Source organism: Rhinoraja longicauda, chromosome 17 (genome assembly GCF_053455715.1).
Source record: "Rhinoraja longicauda isolate Sanriku21f chromosome 17, sRhiLon1.1, whole genome shotgun sequence".
Classification (NCBI taxonomy): domain Eukaryota; kingdom Metazoa; phylum Chordata; class Chondrichthyes; order Rajiformes; family Arhynchobatidae; genus Rhinoraja; species Rhinoraja longicauda.
Window position 1 is genome coordinate 17003586 of NC_135969.1, and position 12932 is coordinate 17016517.

The 12932-nt window shown below is 46.9% G+C and overlaps 1 protein-coding gene across 1 annotated transcript in view; it reads right to left on the reverse strand.

The window, feature by feature from the left end:
• Window positions 1-2366, reverse strand: part of arih2 (ariadne homolog 2 (Drosophila)) — a 50630-nt gene extending 48264 nt beyond the window's left edge. The window contains exon 1 of the mRNA XM_078414223.1: window positions 2212-2366. The gene's annotated coding sequence lies outside the window, so the exon portion shown is untranslated. The remainder of the gene's footprint in view (window positions 1-2211) is intronic.
• Between the last annotated feature and the right edge of the window lie 10566 nt (window positions 2367-12932).

Below are 12932 nucleotides of genomic sequence, written 5' to 3' on the forward strand. Positions count from 1 at the left end.
AAGATTCACCAAGATGTTGCGAAGACTGGAGGACTTGAGTTTTCAGGAGCAATAGGATAGGCCAAGATTGTTTTCCTTTCGTACTATTCCATATCTACTGCTAGCAAGCATTACTATTAATTGGACCCATTTTCCAGCACCCTTTGGTCCAAAGCCTTTCTGGATTATCCGTTTTGCCTCAGTCATGGCCTTGGGAGGCCAAGATACTGGCCTGCAAAATAGGCCATGGGAACGGAGTTCCAGAGCCCTGGCCGCAGAGGGCAAATTTTATGTTGCAGGGTAAGATCATCTTTCAATTTTTTCTAATATTCAATGACAGAGCCAACTCATTCAACCTTCCCTCGCCTGGCAATCCGAATATACCCAGGGTCCCCAATGTAATAATCTTTCCTGATATAGAGGAAATATGACTGATCACAGCACCCTAACTGCCACACAGTTGAAGCAAGACTTCCTTTACTTTCGCACTTCAACCTCATGAAATAAAGGCCAGCATTCCAAAGACTTCCCAGCTACCTGCTGCACTTGCTTACTAGCTTGCTGTACAAGGAACCCAACACCCCCAAAAATCCTTTTATGCTATAGCTATCTGCTATTTTCTTTCATTGAAATAATACTATTCTTTTGTTCTACCTTTCAAAATGTTCTTCACATTTTCCCTCGTTTGGCTATTCGTCAATCTTTTGCCCACTCACATCACTGCAAACCTAAACTCTTAGTATCTTCTTCACAACTTGCATACCCGGTTTTTCTTTGTTCTAATTAAGATATGAAAATAGTTCACTCTTCTCTGGTTAACAATGGACCCCGATATTGTTATTTTCACTAACGTTGGGACTATTTGCTACATTGATTAGAGCAACTATTAACAATGCTGATACCCCAATTTATTCAAGTTCTCTAGCAGCATAAAGAAGGCTTGCTACCCAGAACATCATCTATTCATGTTCTCCAGAGATACTGCCTGACCCGCTAAGTTACTCCAGCACTGCCTTTTTTATTCAAGTTATCCCTGGGTTTTTTAAAGCTGCCAGTATCTATCCCTCCCAGTGATCATTAATGTTGTAGTTGATATATGTTTTAGTTGCTTAGGGAGAGGAGAGATGTTGCCAACATTTCTTACTCTGGTTAATCTTCATCACTAGTATTTAGGCCAGCAGTATCACAGCTGATAGAGCGGATGTCTCACAACTCCAGAGACTCGGGTTCGATCCTGACCTCAGGTCTGGTCAGTGTGAAGTTTGCATGTTCTCCCTGTAACTGCGTGGGTTTCCTTCAGGTGCTCCAGTTTCCTCCCACATCCAAACGACATGTGGGGTTGTAGGTTAATTGGTCCCTGTAAATTGCCCCTAATGTGCCCCAGAGATGCATGTGAAAATGGAATAACATGGAGCTAGTGAATGGTCGGCATGGATTCAGTGGGCCAAAGGGCGTGTTTCCATGCTGTATCTTTCAATCAATCAATGTTTCTGGTGCCTATTACTCTAATCAATACCTGATACATTATTGTTCTGCTGATTAGCTGAACTATGCAGAAATCTGGTCCAACACAAGTTAGTAATTCTGCTCATAATAGAATATAGATATCGATAGAAATTTAGTCAATTCAAGTTAGTAATATAAATTTGGTCAATTCAGGTTATTAATGGGTCTGGTAAGAAAAAATAGATATCAATAAAAATGTGGTTAAGATAAATTAGTAATGTTGTTGGTCATAGAAAATATACACCAACCTGGTTAATCCTGGAAACATTAACTAGTTTAGATTGGGTTAAATGGTCAAGTTTCTGGTGCCCTGTTTGATCCGGGGGGGGGGGGGGGGGGCGGGGGGGGGGGGGGGGGGGGGCGGGGGGGGGGGGGGGCGGGGGGGGGGGGGGGGGCGGGGGGGCGGGGGCGGGGGGGGGGGGGCGGGGGGGCGGGGGCGGGGGGGGGCGGGGGGGGGCGGGGGGGGGCGGGGGCGGGGGCGGGCGGGGGCGGGGGGGCGGGCGGGGGGGGGGGGGGGGGGGTTAAACTCACTGCCTTTTGGCCTGCCTGCCTGCCTTGCTTTGGTGTGGCCCTGCTGGTTAGTGATGGTGGCGCTGGCCTGGTTGCTGGTAACCAGCCCTCCCCCCCCTCTCCTTCTTTACTGACTCCACTCCGGGCCTCCTCCTCCTCCTCCCTCCAGCCCAGGGTGTGTGGTCCGCAGAGAGGAGCCTCGGGGGCTGCACTTACCGGGCTGCGGCCTGGGCCTGCGGGCTGGGACGGGTCCGGGGACGGAGCTCCAACTCCACTCGTGCGCCCGCCCTGGAAACGCAGCGCGAGCGCGACTCGCCAGCTCCCCCTCCCCCACTCGCTCACCTCCCCGTCACTTCCGGGGACCGCCGGTCGGAAGTGACACGCGCGCATGGACGGTCCATCCGTCACTGCAGGTCCATGCATGCAGCCCAGTATCACTGTATGCCCATTGGTGCAGCCTGGTCTCACTGCACATCCATGCATGCAGCACAAATTCACTGCAAGTCAAGTTTATTTGTCACATACACATACACGATGTGCAGTGAAATAAAAGTGGCAATGCCTGCGGATTGTGCAAAAAAAAAGTTACAATTACAGCATATAAATTAAAATTAATACAGAAAAGAAAATTTAGTTTATAATAGTTAGAAAATGGAGTTATAATAGTTAACAGTCCTGATGGCCTGTGGGAAGAAACTCCGTCTCATCCTCTCTGTGTTCACAGCGTGACAGCGGAGGCGTTTGCCTGACCGTAGCAGCTGGAACAGTCCGTTGCTGGGGTGGTAGGGGTCCCTCATAATCTTGCTTGCTCTTGATTTGCACCTCCTGATGTATAGGTCCTGCAGGAGGGCGACTGGAGTTCCCATGGTGCGTTCTGCCGAACGCACTACTCTCTGCAGCCCAGTATCACTGTCCATTAGTGCAGCCTGGTCTCACTGCACGTCCATGCATGCAGGACAAATTCATTGCAGGTCAGTGCACGCAGCACAAATCACTGCAGGTCAATGCATGCAGCACAAATTCACTGCAGGTCTATGCATGCAGCCTGGTCTCACTGCACGTCCATGCATGCAGCATATACTGGTCTCCCCTCGGCCTCTAACACTCCAGAGAAAACAATCCAAGTTTGACCAACCTTGTAGCTAATACCCTCTAATCAAGGCAGCTTTCTGATAAACCTATAAGAAAATAACTGCAGATGCTGGTACAAATCGATTTATTCACAAAATGCTGGAGTAACTCAGCAGGTCGGGCAGCATCTCGGGAGAGAAGGAATGGGTGACGTTTCGGGTCGAGACCCTTCTTCAGACTGATGTCAGGGGGGCGGGACAAAGGCCCGATAAACCTCTGATAAACCTCTTCTGATAAACCTCTTCTACACCCTCTGCACATCCTATAATGCGGCAACCAGAACTGCACATAATATCACACCCGACTAGGTCAGGTCAGAATAATGCACCCAGTCCAAAATCAGTAAAGCAATGCATGCAACTTCTTGCCAGTGATGCATGGGTATCAGTTGTAACGATTTGTGCATCCCAGCTTCCCTTCCCTTTCTCTCTAAGGCAGGACAGGGTACCAGCACTCCCTCTACATCCAAGACCTCTACAAAGTGCTTCCAGATCATGGAGTCAGGCCCTTCAGACAACTTTCCCAATCTGACCAACATGCCTCCATCTACACTACCACCTCCTTGCATTTGGCCCATATCCCTCTAAATCAATCCATGTACCTGTCCAAATGTTTTTTAAATGTTGTGATATTACTGTCTCAACTACCTCCTCTGGCAGCTCGTTCCTTATACCTAATGCCTTGTGTAAAAAGTTGGCCCTCAGGTTTCGATTAAATCTTTCCCCCCTCATCTTAAACCTATATTCTCTGGTTCTTGATTCCCCAACTCTGGAGAAAAGATGATACATTTTCCCTATCCCTATCATGATCTTATACACCTCCCAAAGTGCTGCAGTAACTTAGCGGGTCAAGCAGCATTGCTGGAGAACATGGATAGTTGACATTTTGGGTCGGGACCCTTCGTCAGACTAATTAATTGTGTGACCCCAAAGACAACCCCTGAGTGAAGTCTGAAGAAGGCTCCCAACCCAAAATGTCACCTATTCTTTTTCTCTAAAGAATGAGCAACTGCCTGACCCACTGAGTTACTCCAGCAGTTTGAGTTATTTCGGTATAAACCCGTATCTGCAATTCCTTCCTACACCACCAGTGAAAGATTTCTTTGCTTCAGCTGGGGCTCAACGTTGGCCCGGGCTAGTTGAGTCCACTGTCCCTGCCTGACGGGCTGATTGCTCGGACTAACCAAAGGTCACTGTAATTCTGTAATTCACTGCCCCAGATTGACTCTGATGGAATGCTGCTTGATTGCGTGTGTCACTGAGCTGCGGTTCAACAGGCACGTAGCTAAGATGTACTGAAATGACTCTGGCACCGGAGTCGTTGTTGGGAAACACAGCTGTCGGAAGATGGTATCCCGACAACATACCCAGCTGTGCCTGTTTAAAGTGACTTCAGTTTAGTTTAGATACAAAGTGTTGTACTAACTCAGCTGGTCAGGCAGCCTCTCTGGTGAACATGGATAGGTGCCAGGGCCTATAGGTGTCCGCCACTGCTGTTGAATCCCTCCATCCTCCTCTCCGGTTCCAGGTCTTCAGGGGCTGGGCTCAGCAGCTTCCCCCCAGGGTGGGTTCCCGGTTCCGTGGTGGGCGAGCCAGGCCTGTTGCTTGGATATGGGCACGGCTCACTGGGAGAACTTCTCGCCGAGTCAAAGGAGGCCATCGGAAAGTACGAACGAGGCAAGCTCTTGGCAAGTGGATCCTGGCAACTTGGCAGGTGAGACTTGGTATCAAAGATCAAGCAGTGATTTGTTTACCCTGCATATTGAAGCAATCACAAAGGAAGCTCATCAATGACCTTCTCTTTCAGAAGTCTGAGGAGATTTGGTCTGTCACAGAATAGTCCATCTAATTTCCACAAACGTACGGTGGAGACAATACTGACAATAATGTCAGCCTCTATCCTGACATGGTGGAGGCCTCAGGGCTCAATGCTGAGCTCAGCAGCTTCAGATAATCAGCCCTTCCATTTTGTTTCAAGGAATTGGCCAACTCTGATAGGACATGAGAGTTATCTCCCTCCGCTAGACACTGAGAATTTCCAGCGCAGGGCAAGTTTTTATTTCGGATTATCACTATCTGCAACGATTTATGTCTCGTCCCAGCAACATTTTTCTTCCATCTTGTTTTTGTTTCCAATAAAAACCTGCTAATCCATCTCACTGACAAAATTAATGATAGCAGAGGAGCAGATTTTCTGGATGCCCCATTACCAGCAGGATGTGGAGGCTTTGGAGAGTGTGCAGAGGAGGATTACCGGAATGTTGCCTGGATTAGGGCGTATTAGGTACAGGGAGAGGTTGGATAGACTTGGATTATTTTATCTGTAACACTAGAGGTTGCGGGGATATACACCTGAGAGATGTATATAAAATTATGAGAGGCATTAATAAGGTAGAAAGCAAGCGGTTGCACGGAGACCTGACGGAAGTATATAATATCCACAATCAGTACCACGTTCCTGCCCTCTCCCCATACCCCCTGACTCCGCTATCATTGAGCTCTATCTAACTCTCTCTTGAAAGCATCCAGAGAATTGGCCTCCACTGCCTTCTGAGGCAGAGAATTCCACAGATTTACAACTCTCTGAGTGAAAAAGTTTTTCCTCATCTCCATTCTAAATGGTCGACCCCTTATTCTTAAACAGTGGCCCCTGGTTCTGGACTCCCCCAACATTGGGAACATGTTTCCTGCATTGTAGGCCAAAGGGCCTGTTCTTCTACTGTAATGGTCTACATTCTAAGTTCCTTGAAGTGTCTGCATCAGGTAATCCGGGTATCAGAAAACGATAGGAGGATAGTGGTCACAAATGGCCACAAGACCAGGGGTTTGGTGCAGGGTATGAACTTCAAACACTTTCCTTCTCAATTGCCCAAAGGCCGTGCGGGCAGATTGAAGATGGTAGCGTTTTGGCACTGATGCCTGCGTTTGCCGGGAGGTGGTTCTGAAACATGGGAACGGATCCGTATTCTCCAGCATCTTTAGTTTAGTTTATTGTCACGTGAACCGAGGTACAGTGAAAATCATTTGTTGCATGCTAACCAGTCAGCAGAAAGACTATACTTGATAACAATTGATCTATCCACAGTGTGCAGATACATCATAAAGGGAATAATGTGAATAACATTTTGTGCAAGAAAATGTCCAGTAAAGTCTAATCAAAGATAGTCCGAGGGTCTCCAATGTAGCTAGTAGCTTAGGACTGCTCTCTAGTTGTTGGTAGGATGGTTCAGTTGCCTGATAACAGCTGGGAAGAAACTCTCCTTGAATCCGGAGGTGTGTGTTTTCACACTTCAATACCTCTTGTCCGATGGGAAAGAGGTGAAGAGGGGATGGCCAGGATGTGACTCGTCTGGTGGCCTCAACTTATGCTGGTGGCCTCGCCAAGGCAGCGTGAGGTGTAAATGGGGTCCACAATTCTCTGCACTTTCTTGCGGTCTTGGGTGGAGCAGTTCCCAAACCATGCTGTGATGCATCTTTATTAAATACTTTTTACTGATTCTTTGGCGTAAATCTTCATCGCCAAGGGCAGTGGGCAGATTGGTGGAGGACAATGGTCTTGTGGGTGTTTTTTTTCCTTAACAAGAAGCATTTATGACATATTCACAGTTTACAAAGTAATGCATTAATTAAAACTGTGATTCATGCAGTTTGCAAACATCGACTGTCAGGTGACAACATTGTCCGCCATATCCACGATGCACTCGAGCCCCCGCGGTATCCAGTGTTCACAGAAGGCCCCCAAAGTCCCCCCTGAAGAGGGTGTGCTCCCTCTCCAGAGACACTCAGGCATGGACGTAGGCCCGGAAGAGGAGCAGGCAGTCGACTCAGGCAGAATCCACGACTGCCCGCTGCCTTGACCTGTGAATAGCCATCTTGCCCAGACTCAGGAGCCAACCAAGGTTTAGACAGTTACATGGACAGGAAAGGTCTCGAGGGATATGGGCCAAATGCGGGCAAATGGGAATAGGTTAGATGGGACCTTTTGGTCGGCATGGACAAGTTAGGCCTCATTCCGTGCCATATGACTCTAAATGCAAGGTGGTACACTTTGCCATGACTGATGATGGTCGGAGAAAGAATTGGAAGGTCTGCAGAAACAGACAGACAGAGTTGCCTCTATGTACAAAGTCACTGAGGGAGGATGGAGAAGGGAGCTGACATTTTATTGAATCGTTTTAACTCGTGAAATTCAATTACATTTGTAAAGCTGTGAATACTTTACGGCCAAAAGCCAGCTCCAATTCCATCGACAAGTTTGCACACGACACTACTGTGATGGGCTGAATCATGAACAATGATGAGGCGGAGAACAGGAAAGAGGTAGAGAACTTCGTGACATGGTGTCATGACAACAAGCTCCCCCTCAATATCAGCAATAGAAGGAGCTAGTTTTTGATATCGGGAAGCGTTGTGGAGTACATGCCCCAGTCAGCATCAATGGTGCGGAAATGGAAATGGGTTAGAACCGAGTTCCTCAGTGTTAATATTACCAATGATCTGTCATAGATTAACCATACTGATGCGATAGCCAAGAAGGTTCACTAACACCTTTACTTCCTGAGGAGACTGAAGAAATTCAGCTTGTCTCTAATGACTCAAACTTCTACAGATGCACCATGTATGTTGTCGTGTTGCATCACAGCTTGGTTTGGAACAGCTCTGCCCAAACACGCAAGAAATTACAGAATGTTGTAGATGTAGCCCAGTCCATCACACAGACCAGACTCCCCACCATCAACACTTCAAGCTGCCTTGGAAGAGCAGCCAAAATAATCAAAGACATGTCCCACCTCCGGTCATTCCTTCTTGAAAGCGCGCACCACCAGACTTGGGAACAGCTTTTTCTCCTCTGTCTGTGCTGTTTGTATGTTCGCCCTGTGATTGTGTGGGTTTTCTCTGAGTGCTCTGGTTTCCTCCCACACTCCAAAGATGTATAGGTTTTGTAGGTTAATTGACTTTGGTAAATTTGTAAGATTATCCCTAGTATGTTGGATAGTGCTTGTGCATGGGGTGCACGCTGGTCGGCACGGATTCAGTGGGCCAAAGGGCCTGTTGCTACGCTGTATCTCTAAAGTCTAAAGTCAAACTGATGCGCTACAATGCTGAGAACTATATCCTGCTCTCTGCATCTTCCCATTTGCTCTATCTACTGTACTCAAATATGAATTGATTGTATTTATGTACGGCATATCACCTTTGTTTGGATAGCATGCAAAACATAGCATGAATACCTTGGTACACATGACAATAATAAACCTAAACATTAATTTTCAACTGGGCAGAAGGAAGAGGCTATGCTGAAACAAGAACAGCTTGGGAGACGGGCGTCAGTGCTCAGATGGGGAGGGACAATGGGCGAAAGGCTGCAAAGTGGTGCAAGGGGGAATGATACACCGATGAGCCAAAACATTATGACCACTGACAGGTGAAGTGAATAACATTGGTTATCTTGTTACAATGGCACCTGTCAAGGGGTGGGATATATTAGGCAGCAAGTGAACAGTCAGTTCTTGAAGTTGATGTGTTGGATGCAGAAGAAATGGGCAGGAGTAAAGACCTGAGCGACTTTGACAAGGGCCAAATTGTTATGGCCAGACGACTGGGTCAGAGCATGTCTGAAATTGCAAGGCTTGTGGGGTGCTCCCGGTCAGCAGTGGTGAGTACCTACCGACAGTGGTCCGAGGAGGGACAAACCACAAACTGGCGACGGGGTGTTGGGCGCCCAAGGCTCATCGATGTGCGAGGGCAACAAAGGTTATCCCATCTGGTCCGAACCGACTGTGGGAAGACGACAAGCCGGTTGAGGGTGTGTGATGCTCTGGGCAATGTTCTGTTGGGAAACCCTGGGTCCGGCCATTCATGTGGACATCAATTTGACACTTGTCACCTACCTAAACATCGTTGCAGACCAGGTACATCCCTTCATGGCAATGGTATTCCCTGATGGCAGTGGCCTCTTTCAGCAAGATAATGCGCCCTGCCACACTGCACGGGAATGATTTGAGGAACATGATGAAGTGTTCATGGTGTTGCCCTGATCTCAATCTGATTGAGCATCTGTAGGATGTGCTGGATCGACAAGTCCGATCCACGGCGGCTCCACCTCGCAATTTACAGGACTTGAAGGATCTGCTGTTAATGTTTTGGTGCCAGATACCACAGGACACCTTCAGGGGTCTTGTAGAGTCCATGCCTCGGCGGGGTGACACTGTTTTGGTAGCACACGGAGGACCAACAGCATATTAGGCATGTGGTCATAATGTTTTGGCTGATCGGTGTATTTTATTCATTTGTTTTAACTAATGAAATTCAATTAAATTTGTGAAGCTGGGACTTTAAATTCATCAAACATTAATAAACTCTTCTATAAGATTGTGGCACATGTGACTTGAGAAACACCATTAGACATATCAAAAGGATGGCACAGTGGTGCAGCTGGTAGAGTTGCTGCCTCACAGCGCCAGAGACCCGCGTTTGATCCTGACCTGGAGCGCTGTCTGTGTGGAGTTTGCTTGTTCTCTCTATGACTTTGTGGGTCTCCTCTGGGTGCTCCAGTTTCCTCCATCATCCCAAAGATGTAATTGGCCTCTGCAAATTACCCTGAGTGTATAGGGAGTGGATGCAAAAGTGCGATAACATAGAACTAGTGTGAATGGGTGATTGATAGTTGGCATTGACTCAGTGGGCTAAAGGGCCTAGTTTCCATGTTGTATCTTTCAATCAATCATAATTTCTAATGCCTATTACTCTAATCAATACCTGAAATATTATTGTTCTGCTTCTTAGCAGACATGGTATATAAATTTATTTATACATAAATGGATGTGACAGCGAGATAACATAGAACTGCTGGGAAGGGGTGATGGACACAGTGGACCAAAGGGCCTGTTTCCATGCTGTACCTTTGAATCAATCATAATTTCTAATGCCTATTACTCTAATCAATACATGATACATTATTGTTTTGCTTATTAGCAGAACTATATAAACTTGGTTAGCAATAGTGGATGTGAAAGTGGGATAACAGAACTAGTGTGAACGGATGATTGATGGTCGGCATGGACATAGTAGGCCGAAGGGCCTGTTTCCGTGCTGTATCTGTAAAACCAAACTAAAACAGAGGCGCAGGAGACTGCAGATGCTGGAATATTGAGCTGGGCCGAAGGACCTGTCTCCATGCTGTTTAGTTTTATGACTCTAATCATCTATCGGTCAGCTTCTCTGGCAATGCAGCATATGTATCACACTGTGCTGCCACCCAAGGTCAGGGTAAAGAAGGCATGTGCAAGGAAGCTCAATTTTAAAAAAAACAAGCCCATGACAAATTAGCTGTCTTCATAGTCAGGGATGGTTGTTTGGCGAAACTTCTTGCAGCAATTATTTGAATAAGCAAGATGGTTCAGCTGCCTCGTCTAAAAATAAAATGACTGAGGAAGGCATTCAACGCAGCTGAGGTTTTAGCTTCTCAGAAGCTCGCCGCTCGATAGGTCAGTGTAGCACTGAGGAATTTGGATTGTCACACTCGGGAAACCATGGACACAGGTTTAAGATAATTTAGTGTAAGTTCCCGGGCAGGAGCTGAGGAGAATCACTGTCTGGAACAAATCGATGAAAAGTGGAATGCACAGCTGAGAGGACACAGATTGAGCAGCGGGTTTTATAAGGATGCTGGAAACATATAAGGAGAGAAGCATCACCAACTAGAGAGCCGTCCTGACCTACTATCTTTCTCATTGGAGACCCGCGGACTATCTCCAATTGGACTTTACTTTGTACAAAACATCATTCCCCTAATACTGTATCTGTACACTGTGGATGATTGCAGTTGATTGTAATCATGTATAGTCTTTCCGCTTACTGGATAGCATGCAACAAAAAAGCTTTTCACTGTACCTCAGTACACGTGACAATAAATTAAGCTAAACATTGGGCCGTAAGGCAATGACTGGGACTCATGGGAGAGTTTGTTCACAGGGATAACACAAAGTCATGATCGGTTGAATGGCCGCTGTGATTCTATCAATTTCATTGCTTTTATCGAATTTTGTGATCAGTTTGCTCACATATTAACCTCATGCTGTGAGAAACATCTATTTCTCACTAAGGTCAACAGCGACAGCAACACTCCCCAATCTAAACGGCCAGAGACAACTTCACCTGTGGAAGGGTCTGCCTGTCAATGATAGGCCTCGTCAGCCACAGCAGGAAAACAACCACAGATAAAATAATCCCCTCTCCAAGTAGGACAACGTCAACGCCGCACCATCATTTCTCACGGTTAGACAGATGCCAACCACAAATCAAGATAAAAGTTCGTCCAGTTGAGTGAAGAGTTACCAGCTCACACCCCAACACTTCCAAGATGTCAGGGGCAGCACAGTGGCACAGTTGCTACCTCACAGCACCAGGGACCCAAGTTCGATCCTGTCCTCTGTGTGGAGTTTGCACGTTCTCCCTGTGACTGCCTAGGTTTTCTTCAGGTGCTGCAGTTTCCTCCCACATCCCAAACGCGTGCTGGTTTGTAGGTTAATAGGCGTGCAAAAAGAAATAAATTGTCCCCGGTGTGTAGGATAGAATTAGTGTACGGGTGATCGCTGGTCGTCGCAGGCTCGGTGGGCCGAAGGGCCTGTTTCCACGCTGTAACTCTAAATTAAATTTATGCTGCCACTGTATTATGGCAGGAAATTGGAGACAGGCCACAGAAAGTGTTTTTGTAAGTACTCCCAGCTCGGGTGACCTCCTTGCCTTCTCCCTCATTTCACCCGATTAATACATCACTTTATGTAGGGTCCTGATGAGCATCTGAAATATTGTGCACAGGTCTGGTATCCCTACCCAAGGCAGGATAGGATTGTGTTGGAGGGAGTTGAAGGGTGGCACAGTGGCGCAGCGGTAGAGCTGCTGCCTTATAGCGCCAGAGACTCTGCTGTCTGTACGGAGTTTGTACGTTCTCCCTGTGACTGCATGGGTTTCCTCTCACACTCCAAAGACGTACAGGCTTGTATGTTCTGAGAGTATAGAATAGTATTAGTGTACAGGGTGTGTAGGAAAATAACTGCAGATGCTGGTACAAATCGAAGGTATTTATTCACAAAATGCTGGAGTAACTCAGCAGGTCAGGCAGCATCTCAGGAGAGAAGGAATGGGTGACGTTTCAGGTCGTGATTGAAGAGTCTGAAGAAGGGTCTCGACCCAAAACGTCACCCATTCCTTCTCTCCTGAGATGCTGCCTGACCTGCTGAGTTACTCCAGCATTTTGTGAATAAATACCTTAGTGTACAGGGTGATCGCTAGTCGGCATGGACTCAATAGGCTGAAGGGCCTGTTTCTGCATTGTACCTCCAAAGCCTAAAAGTTGAAAGTATAAGGAGGCACTGGATTGATTCCTGGGATGTAGGGTTTGCTGCGTGAGAAGAGACAAAGTCTTTAGAGTTTAGAAGAACAAGATGTACACTCATATTCCACTTGGGGTAGCTTACAACCCAACAGTATGAATATTAACTTATCCAATTTTGGGTAACATCTAGCCACCACATCCCACATTTCTATAAAGCAGCAACTGTCTGGTGCAATAAGGCTGCAACTCTTTGGCGCTATAAGGCAGAAACTGTGGCGCTATAAGGCAGCAACTCTTTGGCGCTATAAGGCAGCAACTGTCTGACACTGCAAAGCAGCAACTCTACCGCTGTGCCACAGTCATAAGGACAAATTAATATGGAAATAGTGGTTTGTGTTATGGCTTAGGAAGTGGAAAGGTTCACTATCATCAGGTCAACACATTAACAGAAATTATAGAATCAGCTGACT